We start from the raw sequence: 12,184 nt of genomic DNA, 5'->3' as shown, positions 1-12,184 counted from the left end.
GTTGACGCATTCACCTTACCTTCAACTTTGAAATTTCTAAACTATGAGTGAAAGCATGTTTTTTGACATTTATGGGGATGCTATTGTTAGCTCAGTCTTTATTGTTTAGGAGGTGCAAATTGATGCTATTTGAGAGGAAAATTTTAAATTCCCTGGCTTCCATGCTGAATATATATGCGACTTCACATTTGGAAAAAGGGGGTTGTCTTAGTACCTGAAGTGATACTTCTGTTGAAAATCAAAGTAAAAAATTCACAGTACAGCCTACAAATGATAAGCCTTCTATATATTTTACATTGGAGGTAGCCTAGAATACATTTATGCGACTCTAATTTCCTTCCTTCTTAGAATTACCTGCTCCTGACTCTTGAAAACTGAAGGAATAATGGTGCTTGGAATCATGGCTGTTTGCAAAACAGCTCAAGTGTATTTTCAGGGCATCTCAAGAAAAGACATTTTAGAAGACTTTAAGTTCATTTCTTTCACACACTATTTTCGCTTTTGAAAACTTTCATACACCTTTGAAATCTGTCTTGAAAGAGAATAAATGAAAAATAATAGCATTTTTAAATATAAATGATTCATTGGCATTAGGTACAGGACTGTGGCTCTTGGCTGGATCTGTAAAAGGGCTATGTGGAGAGTGGCCTGTGTCGCTCGCACCTGCTCCGCCATTACCTGAATTCTTCTGACTCTGGCCCTGAGCAATTGCCCATTTATATCAACATCTCAGGGTCCTGATTCTCATGAGATAAATATGCTCACTTGAGTTCTAGCACAGTGAAGATGTTGCAAGGCTGAATTCAGGTAAGTATCAGAGCATACACAGAGAAGTTGTTCATGCTATGCCGTAAGTTGTGTCAGTGGCTTCATTCATTCATTCTTCGACAAATATCGAGTGCCCACATACACTCTTTCTTTCTAGGTCCTGGGAACAGAGCACTAAACAAGAAAAAAGTACTGTCTTTATGAGGATTACTTTTTAGTGTTGGACTCAGAGGATGAGCAGATAGATGTAGTGGTGAGCACTATGCAGACAAAGTAAAGCAGGGCATGAGAGATAGGATGAAGGTTACTTTTGCAACTCAAAGGTTGTTTGAGTATTTGATATTTGAGCAGAGATCTGAAGAAAAATCGCAAATGAGTGATGATAAGCCATTTGGAGGTGGGAGTCTGGTAGACCATTCCTAGACAGAGGGAATAACAAATATAAAGACCCTGAAGGCAGAGCCGAGTTTGACATCTTCAAGCACTGCTGCCCTTGGAAATACAATGAGAGACACATAGATAACTCAAAAATATTTAGTAACCACAGTAAAAAAAATAAACCTAAAATTAAAAAGAAAAGAAAGTGAAATTGATTTTAATTATATATTTTACATTTAAACCTGTAACCAGTGTAAAAATCATGAATGTAGTATTTTGCATTCCTCTTTTCATATAATGTTTTCAGAGTCCGGTGGGTATTTTCTACTTAAAGCATGTCTCAATTCAGGAGCTAAATTTTTATTGGAAATAATTAATCTGCACTTTGCTTTCATAAAATGTATAACTTTTAAAGTAGGTTCACATATCCATGTTATTCAAACATACTTAAGCATTTTTTGATAATTACATTTGTACTTGTTCTTAAATTTGGGTTTAAATTAAGGAAAATTAAATAAAACCGATTCAGTTCCCCAGTCTCCTTGGCCAGTTTTAAGTGTCCAGTGGGCACATGTCTAGTGGCTACTGTATTAGGTAGTATGAAGGTTAGAGTAGCTGAGACAGAACAAGTCCTTGGAGAGTAAGACAAAGACCAGAAGATGTAGTGCCCTGGAGTCACACGAAAATGTTTGGGTTTCATTTGGCTTGGACAAGGAAGTCTTTCAAAGTATGTGGATGACTAGATGATGGTACTTTGATTTCTACATTAAGGAGAGACCCACTCTGGCTTCCGTATGGACCCCAGACAGGAGACCACTAGTAGTTGGGTGAGGAGCAAAGGGTGGTATGGACTCGGACACCAGTGCTACAAGGGTGAGAGGCTGTTAGTATCAGGGTATAACCCAAGCTAGAGTTGACAGCACTTGCTACTGGATTGTTTGCAGGGTAGGTAGCAAAAAGGAGTCCAAGGAGACTCCTAGGATTTTGGCCTGAGCAATTATATAAATGGTGGTGCTGCTGTTGAGATGGGAATGACCAGGGTAGAAGAGATCTTGGTGGTGGTGGTGGGAAGGGGAGGATATGATTTGGACAAATTAAGTTTGATTTGCTTATGAGCCTTGAAAGTGGATCCTTGAGTTTGGAATTTAGTGGGAAAGGTTAGGACTGGAAGCATATTGATGGTTACCACATAGATGATATTTACCATCACCTGAACAAGATCATCCAGGCACGGAGGGTACACAGAAAAAAACAAAAAAACAAAAAACAAAAACAAAAACAAAAAAAACAAGCCTGAGAAATGAGTCCTAGGGCACTCTAAAATTTAAATATTGTGGGCAGCCCAGGTGGCTCAGCGGTTTAGCGCTGCCTTCAGCCTAGGGCGTGATCCTGGAGACCCGGGATCAAGTCCCACATCGGGCTCCCTGCATGGAGCCTGCTTCTCCCTCTGCCTCTTTCTCTCTCTCTCTCTCTGTGTGTGTGTGTGTCTCATGAATAGATAAGTAAAATCTTTTAAAAAAATTTAAATATTGTAAAGCTGGGATAAAACCAGCAAAGGATAGTAAAATGGGATAGATAGTGAAGTTGAAAGGAAACAAGGAGGTTGTGATACCTTAAAGCCAAATTTATCAGTCCATTTGGCAAGAAAAAGGTGGTGTACTCAAGTAGAGTATTTGAAGAGAGTTTAATTAAGGGGCTTTTTATGATGGAGTGACCATGGTGTAGAGAAGGCCCGGGGAGATAGTCAAGTTACCCAAGTGGTGAAAATGAAGTTACCCCAACTAGGCCTAAGGAAACAAGAAGAGAGAGAGATAGAGACAGAGACAGGGACAGAGAGAACAAACTCGGAGTCCAGTCACCTAACAGAGACTGTGGTATTGGGTTGAAGGATACTGGTCTGTATCAACCCTGCAGGGAGCGAGCAAGAAAACTCATCTTTTCTTCCATCTTCCAATGTCCTGCCATTGGCCAAATTTATCCAGAAGCTAAATTCATCCAGAACGTGGTGGGGTGAGCCTTAGTATACACAGTAAAGAATCTCCAGGGCCCTGTGTATTCTGGGAGGGTGAATATGTCCGCAACAACTGTCATCTGTCATCTCAGGGGGGATAAATGCATAAAAAGGAACTTATTTTGAAGGCCTATTATGTGCTTATATTTTCCACCATCCATTAGAAAGCTCTCCTTGGGTGCCTCACAGGCCCCAGAAACAGCCTGGCCAGAAGTCTAGTCATCTTGTCCCCTTCATCCCCAAACGTCTTCTCCCTCCTGGATCTGCTCTCTGCTTCAGTGGCCCCACTAACAAAATCTTCCTGCCAGGAACCTATGCCCCCCGCTTACCGCTTTTGTCTTCCCATATCAGTTGCAAGCCCATCTTCTGGGTTCTCCGCCCTCTACTAGCACTGTCTTAGGTCAGGCTGTTGTCATTTCTCACTTGGAAATAGACTCCTGAATCTCACTTATTCCTCCGCAAGATTTTCAACCAGGCTTTTATGAGAATTGTATTCTAACCTACAGATACGATCTCCTTAATGATTTCTCTTTTCTCTGAGGCTTCATGCGGTGCAGACAACCCTCAGGACAGACACCGGCCCGGCCTCCTCTCACCCTGTCAGTCTTCCTGTTTCTTCATGCCTCCCATTCAAACTTATTTTCCAACAATAACAACCGTGCACATTTCCCTAAGCACCCACACTCTGTAGGACACTCAGTTCCACACCCATCTTCTTTCCTTTCCAAGTTCTCTGTTCACCTCCGTGGGGAAGTCTGCCTAAGACAAAAGCCACAGTCCCCTCATGTGCTCCACGGGTACACTTTTACTTTTTGCCCTGATGTATGTGTGGTTATTACTGGTTTATAAGTCTGTAGTCGCTTTCTAGGGGGTCTGCTGCTTGAGGGGGGAGGCTGGAGTCTCTGCATCTTTATATTTGCAGAGCTGTCGACTTGGTTAGAGTTTGAGCCATGGAATTATTTCAAGGCATGGGAAAAACTAGTCCTAGATTTGGATTAAAGTAAAGGTGAGCTGGGAATTAAGAGGAAAAGGAGTGTGGAGGCCATCCAATTTTGGTACAGAAGGCACCAAGCCGAAGTCTGTAAAAAACCATGGGTGGAGGCTAACCCATCCAGGAAGCCTCCCGAGTGAGGGGCTCTCTTTCACATCCCTCGTTGTACTGTGCTCAACTTCCATTCTACTGTGTGGCATCATGGCATGTGCGCTTCAGTTAAGCCAGAGAAGTCTGCCAACTATCTTCTCCGCGCAGTTGACTGTGTTCTTAGGTTCTTTTAAACACCATTTTCCAGGATGCCCGGGTGGCTCAGTGATTGAGCATCTGCCTTCGGCTCAGGTCATGATCCTGGGGTCCTGGGATCAAGTCTCACATAGGGCTCCCCACAGAGGGTCTGCTTCTCCCTCTGCCTGTGTCTCTGCCTCTCTCTGTGTGTCTCTCATGAATAAATAAATGAAATCTTAAAAAAAAAATAAACACCAGTTTCTGAGGGCTATCTTAAGCAAGTTTTATATTACTTCATTTAATCCTTTCCTGGGTCCCGTTATTTAATCTGTTTGGGCCCCAGTTTTTACATCTTTAAAATGTGATCATTAGTAACAGCGCCTACATTATGTGGTTGTTGAGAGCACTGGCGTGTCAGTATTGATAACAAGCCTGAGTCTGCCTGGAACACCAAGCGCTCTAAGTGATTGTTGAAGAAATTATATAACTTCCCCTTCCTAATTTCTCCAGGTTCCTTCCACCCCACCAAGTGTTTCTTCTATCATGAGTACTCTCATGAGTGATATTTTTTTTTCTTTTTTCAGGGGTTGTACAGTCTGTCTGATGAGATGGGAATGGACACCAGAGGACTTGGATCTATTTCAAGATCTGCCACTGGGGCCTGTGTCATATCTGGCACATCACTAAACCCTCAGGTCCTCACATCACATCTAACAGGGTTTATAATAATGACACCATCTTTGGAGACTTCTAGGAAGATATAATGAGATTACACACACACACACACACACACACACACGTGTACTTATCAATGATAAGCTGTAAGAGTCAATAGCAACATTAAGTGAAACACAGTGGCAGCAGTGACAATAAACGTAGCTTCCACACCTGGTTTGCTCTTTAAGTCACTCAAGCAACCTCCATGTTGTAGGAGGTCCAGACCCACCATGACCGTCTGACTCTTCTAGGTTAAGGTGTCCCTAGAGCCATCTCTGACATTCCCTCCTTTACTAAATATGAATGAAGGTCTGGAATCCATTTAAAGTCTGGAGTTCTTCAATCATTTTCCTCTCATGATTAAACACAGTCAAGTATGACATGACACACAAACTGGGAAGACCACATGTGAGCTCACCGCTTTTGTCTGCAGACACGGTGACCCCTGGGAGCTTATTAATTCCTACATTGCTTCCCTTTTCTCCCGCTGGTCCCACCCACACCTACCCATTCCTCCGTCTCCTTGCTCAAAATAGCATCTCGGGATTCTAAAGGATTTCACATTTTATGTTGTAGGATTTTTTTCCCTTTTGCTAATACTACACCTTGCACAAAGAAATTAGGAAAAGGATTGGATCATTCTTTTAATCTTACCCAATGAATGCCTAATACTTTTTTAAAAAAAATTCTTTTTATGATTTTGGCAATTGGTTGATAGTTCCATAATCTGGGTAATCTGAAATTTGAAGAGTCATCTTTCCATTCTCGAAAGATTTCCTTGGGAAATGGGAGGTGGGATTTAATTTTATTTGTCAAGTTAGATTTTCCTTTGACTTTGGAGATCACTCTGAGTCTTTTTGTAGCACTGTGCAATTTGTGGTGAATCTTTCCATTTAAATGACATTGCAGTAGAAAGAGAAAGGTCAGAGACCAGAAGGAGAACAACAGGGAAATATCACTTAAGATAATGTTCAGGCAGATCTTCCATGGAGTTAACAGGTTTTAATTCTGAATATATTCAACAGTGAGTTTTCAAAAAAGCCTGTCACCCGTTTTGATGATTATGTTATACTCACAAATAAATCACAGTTGAATTTGTAGACCCAAATTATTTATTGTAAAGAAATGAACATGGCAATATGCTTTCTATGCCTTTCCAATTAGACTTTAGATCAATTTATCTTTGTGAAGATATTGCCTAGTTGAATTTTTTTTAATATATTATGACATGTTATTGGAGCCAACTAGCTGGAACACAAGGTTCCCGGGACTCAACATTCATTATTTATCCATTTATACTAATAAACCTTTATATCCCACATGTCCCCTGCTCAGATTTGAACGGGGCTTCAGAAGCACAACCTGTTTTAAATTTATGACACAACAGCAATTGCTTATGACAAAGAAGAATGACAGAAAAATGCATCCATTTTCCCCCACAGGAAGACAAATGATAAGATTTTTTTTTTTAAGAGATGGCATTCCTCTCCCTTCTTAGAAGAAAAATTAGTCTTAAGAAAAAGAAACTCAAAGATCATAAAGCATAAAAAAAAGAAAAATTGATTTGGGGATGCAAGATGGGATTGAGTTGTAATATAGAAGGCGCTGGTCTTTTCCTACCAAAAGGCAGAACCAATTGATTTATGAATCACAACTATAAGCCTGCTTTCCTCCTTCTTCTTCTTCTTTTCCCCTCCCTCTCCCCCTTGGGAAGGGAATGTAGATACTAGGTGGCATGTCTCTTTTGATTTGCCACACTATGTCTTAATTATCAGTGCCGGGAGATCAGGCAATGGTATCTTCTGACTTCAAAGGCTCGCACAGCCCGAGCAGCATGAGGGGGATCAGATGTGCCAGGATGCGGAGTGACAACAATATGGTGTCTTCATATTTTAGGAGTGTCAGCTCATTTTTTATTTGTGGCACATCAAAGTGAAAATGAGGACACGGGAGGGTTCGACTCTTTGTTATTCCCTTCGGAAGTGACAGCAACGTCTTCCAATTCAGTGCACAGGGCAGAGCATTTAGAGAACAATTCTTTTGATTTTAAGATTTCTCATACTGATCGAACCTGGGAAAAATAGCTCCTGATGACAAACTGGGACAGGAGAGCAGCTTGCTCACGGGGAGCCGTGGTTAGAGATGCTAAGGGTGTGTTTGGAGTGATGTGAGTATTGCTAGGTGTCAGCGAGCAGTAACGAAGGGACAGTCGTGATAGTAATAGTAGTGGTCGTAGGGGCGGCAGCAGCTAATGTTTACTGAGCATTTGTAAGTTGCCGGGCACTGGGTTCATATGATGGGCCTGGGGACGCCCGGGTGGCCCAGCGGTTGAGCATCTGCCTTGGGCCCAGGGTCCTGGGATCGAGTCCCGCATCGGGCTCCCTGCATGGAGCCTGCTTCTCCCTCTGCCTGTGTCTCTGCCTCTCTCTGTGTGTCTCATGAATAAATACATAAAATCTTAAAAAAAATATATGACGAGCCCGAGGCTCTGAGAGGTTAAGTAACTTGCCTCCCAGTACACAGCGCGGTGTGGATTGGTGATTCTAACCCAGGCCCTCAGACTCTGAGTCCACTCTCCTGACTGTTAATAGGCTAGTGAAGTTAACTTCTGTTCACTAGGAGTTAGGTTCTGAATTCAGCACATGGGGCAAACATCATGAAGAGTCAACATTACTCTCAAGTACTTTGAAACTGGTCATAAAATACAGCATATCTCTTTAAAAAAAGATTTCATTTATTTATTTGAGAGAGAGAGAGAGAGAATGCACAAGTGGTGGTGGTGGGGGGGAAGGAGCAGAGGGAAAGGAGAAGCAGGCTCCTGCTGAGGACTCCCAGGACCCTCAGATCATGACCTGAGCCCAAGGCAGACGCTTAACTGACCGAGCCTCCCAGGCGCCCCATAATACGGCATATCTTTTAATATCGGGTGTGTTGATGACTTCTCGGGAATACTGACAGGAATATTTAATAAATAAAAGAACACAAGAGTGAGGTGCAATCTGAGATTAATTTTCGGGTGCAGAAGAGAAGCAAACATATGTGGCTTCATTTATGTGTAGAATATTGACATATAATAAGACTTTGCTGAGATGTGAAGAAGATACCGGTTGTGGATTTCTCTATTCAAAATGAGGCTGCATGATATATAGGTTATAATCATTGCATTTGAGTGGATTTTTATCCTCTTTTCCCAAAGAAATACATTTTCCACACTAGTCCAACCCGGGAGGGTGAAGGCTGGATGTGGCTCAGAAGCAAGTGCCCCAGGAGTTACAAATACTGTCGTCTAAGTGCCTCGGTTACGTCTCACAGCAGTTCTTTGTTCTTAGAAATATTTCCATCTTTTATTTTTCAATCTTTTTAAGAGTGAATGGACATTTCAGGATGTTAAATGGCTTGTCCGAAGCCGCACAAGTGCTGGGTTTCAAGGATTTACTAGGATATCCTTGGAAAATCCTACTCCTACTGTCTCTTTGTCAGGTGGCAATCATTCCATCATCTGCGAAAAAGATGAGCTTGATAAATTGCTGTCAGGAAAGCGTGTCACACTACGATTGGCCTCTGATTCTCCAGGGATACCCCGGATGCATCAGGAAGGGGGGGATAAAGGCAGGGCACGTTCAGCAAAATGTTTCGATCTTGTCCTATGCCATGATAAATTAAACATATTGGATTCATTGAATATTTCTGTTTGAGAAGACAGGATGCCCACCTTTTAGGATCCAAACTGAGAAAAAAAAATTGTTCTTGGATGTCATCACTGCCAATCACCCCTGGAATAAAAGAGGGAGTCCATCTCTGCTAACCCCCAGGGAAGTGTTGAACGGGCTGGTTCACAAACTGGACAAGTTTTTCTTTCTTCCCCTGCTAATTGAGGGCAAGAGAGAACTTCGCTGTCTGGTCCTTTGAACTTTTGAAACAAAAAGAAAGAATTCTCACAGGCAGAGAGCTGAGAAACCTATATAGATAATATCTCATTATTTCTTAACACATTCTCAGAATTTTTTTTTTGAGAGGGGAGGGCAGAGGGAGAGAGAGAGAGAGAGAGAGAGAGAGCCTTAAGCAGGTTCCATACCTAGTGCAGAGCCCGACTCAGGGCTCCAATTTCCCAATCCCAAGATCAAGACCTGAGCCAAAATCAAGAGTCAGACACTTAACTGACCACCTGGGTTCCCTGAACACTTCTCAGAATATTAAAAAACTTTTGTAGAAAACTCCTTGTGACTGATGCCTTCCCCTTAGAGTTTCGAATGCTTCACTTGTAACCTCGTAAGGTGAACCACTTAAAAAAAAAAAAGGAGGGAGAAGAACCATTTAAGTATTTCAACAAAAAGGAAAATATTGCCCACAGAGCGTCTGTGTCTTCTGGTTTCTGGTCAATTGGACTTTCATTGGGTTAATCTGCCTCCTACAGACCGTGGAGCTACTCCATGGTGGGTTACAACTGATTCCCCACGTTTACTGGCATACCATTGGGAATGGGCCCATCTTCGAAAGGAGTCAGTCACGTCAACCGAGGTAGGTTTGCTGACAGATAAGCCTTCAGAACCTATGCAGCATTAGAATCCGCTTGGTGATCAAAGACAATAAATGAAAATAAAGCACAAAGTACAAAGGAAGCTAGACCCAAAAAAAAAAAAAAAAAAAAAGAATCCGCTTGGTGGCACATTGCTATGAGAGCACGGGTGGGTGTTTGTAACATATGTACAGGCACACACACAATTTGTTTTTCTAAATCAGTTGACTTCTTGGTCATTTTCATTAGTCTTATTTTCCCTTCTTGCCCTCAGTTCATGGCACATTCTCATTAAATGATACAAGCAAGAATCTTTTCCTGTAGTTATTTATTTGTTTATTCTATTTAATTAATTAATTAATTTCTCTATCTGTCATCTCCACTTCCTTTCCTATCTTTCTGGCCATAGGCATTCACCCTAATGTGTTATTATCAAATATGTGTTGTGCTTCGCTTGCGTGTTATTTTAATTTTTTACAAATGGCATTGGATTATAGAGCTCGTTCTGTTTCTCACTGAGTTTTCATTTTATGCTGTATTTGATGGATTGATCCATGTTACCCTTAACTTCTTTGTAGCTCGCTATAGTGTTCCTCCACCACTTCTTACCTATCCAAGGTTTCCAGGGCTCTCTATCATTAACAGAGCTGCGATGACTGTATTCCTACCTGTTCACTTGTGAACCTGCTTGATAATTCCCTTGGAATATATACTTGGGAGCAGAATTGCTGGGTCAAAAGGGAAATCTGCACTCACCTTAAGTACGGTGCGATTGCCACCTAGAATAGCTATGGAAATTTAGACTTTCACTGCAACATATCTGAATTTATTTATTTATTATTTATTTACTTTTTGAGAGAGAGAGAGAGAGAGCCCGAGCCAGGGTTGAGTGGAGTCAGGAAGGGCAGAGGGAGAGGGAGAGAGGGAATCCTGATACATGGCTTGATTCCATGACCCTGAGATCATGGCCTGAGCTGAAATCAAGAGTCAGATGCTTAACTCACTGAGCTACCCAGGCGCCCCCAACATATCTGAATCTAAATTCACACTATTCTGATAATTTATGATATTGAGGATTTCTTTCACAGGCTACTGTGTCTATTGTAGATTTCCTCTCCTATAATTTGGCATCTATGTATTTGCCCATTTTTCTATTGTGATGCCTGATTTTTGCTCTATTTTCTAATTAAAAAGTCACATAGATCATCTCGCTCTGCCATCTATCTTTTCATATTGTCCATGAGATTCTTTCTTGCCTCTACCGCAGAGTAAGGAAAGCTAAATGCTTGCTCCCCCAGCTTCCCTTGCAGCCAAAGGGCATCAAGTGAGCCAGCCCTGGACAATAAAATATAAACAGAAGGTTTTGCTTTCCTGGTAAAAGGGATGGAAGTCCTGGTGAGTGCTCTTTGCCCTTCATCCTGCTCAGAGCCTTGGGCTGGATTGTCCATTGGTAACTCAGTAACATTTACTTCCTTCTGTGCCCTTCCTACACTGCAGGGCCTAGAAGCCTGGGATCTACCTCTCTCAGAATTCCTGCCATTGGAGTTGCTGGGTGGACTCACTACTCACAAGAGATTTGCAAACATGGAAGAGAAGCAGAAGCCATTTTATTGGTCCTTGGGCAGCAGCGAGCAAGTACACGGACCCCGGCAGAACACAGACTTGTCTGTTGTTCTCTTTTGCATCACCTGCTTTGAGGCTGAGTGTTGCAATCATGATCACTTACTCTCTGGGGTCCTATGGCCTCCGAACCCCCAAGCTGGCTGCAAACTCAGAACCAGTAGTGGACTATGCAGACCTCCATGCTTCCTGACTGTCTTCCCAACAACTCTGTAAATGCTAAATTCCCTTCGCTGAAATCCCTTTGGAGTTTGAAATACCTACAGTCTTCTGTTTTCCTGAACAGCCTTGACGGATACAAACAGAAAACATGATGCCAAGTCCTGCGACTGCCATCACGTAAACAACTGAAGCCATATTCAAACATGCTGAGGACATTGGGATGGAAAGAGACCAGGTTCTGTATGACATTACTGAGGCAGCGCACCAGCTCTAGACTACGTTAGAGTCTCGCTTCTATTTTTGTGAAGAAAAATAAAATATATCTGGTCAACCAGCAAGTTTTCTCGTATTTTTAGCCAAAGCATTCTTTTTTTTTTTTTTTTTTAGCCAAAGCATTCTAAATGTTTACACCCAGATTCTCAACTGTAAAATGGGGCTACAAGGAAGTCTAGTATATACAGCAAATGCGATGTGCTTGGCGTATAGTAGTAATGGCTTAAGTGTTAGTGATTAAAGTTGAATCACTTTCCATGCCTTTAAATTAAAAATAAGATACCATCTCTTCCTCTGAATGAAATTTCCAAGGAGGGACATTCAGGTAAATGGAATATGCTTTTCTAAATTGGAGTCCGAATATACAACTAAACTAGTGAATGGCAAGTAATGGTATTTTTGGATGGCCACTTTCTATTTCATTGACAAATGCAGTTAGTGGGGGCAGTATGTGGGGGTCCATGTGCAAAGCGCACACCGGATCTTAAAAACATAAGGAGGAGATTGGCCTTGAGATAGC

General features: G+C 41.8%; 1 long non-coding RNA gene across 1 annotated transcript in view; it reads left to right on the top strand.

The window, feature by feature from the left end:
• The window catches only part of LOC144305992 (uncharacterized), a 58,838-nt gene extending 47,117 nt beyond the window's left edge, over positions 1–11,721 (top strand). Inside the window, exon 3 of the long non-coding RNA XR_013373029.1 lies at positions 11,107–11,721. This is a non-coding gene — a long non-coding RNA (uncharacterized LOC144305992). The remainder of the gene's footprint in view (positions 1–11,106) is intronic.
• Positions 11,722–12,184: the final 463 nt, after the last annotated feature.

This window comes from Canis aureus, chromosome 36 (genome assembly GCF_053574225.1).
Source record: "Canis aureus isolate CA01 chromosome 36, VMU_Caureus_v.1.0, whole genome shotgun sequence".
NCBI lineage: Eukaryota > Metazoa > Chordata > Mammalia > Carnivora > Canidae > Canis > Canis aureus.
This window is presented reverse-complemented; position numbering and strand designations above follow the sequence as displayed.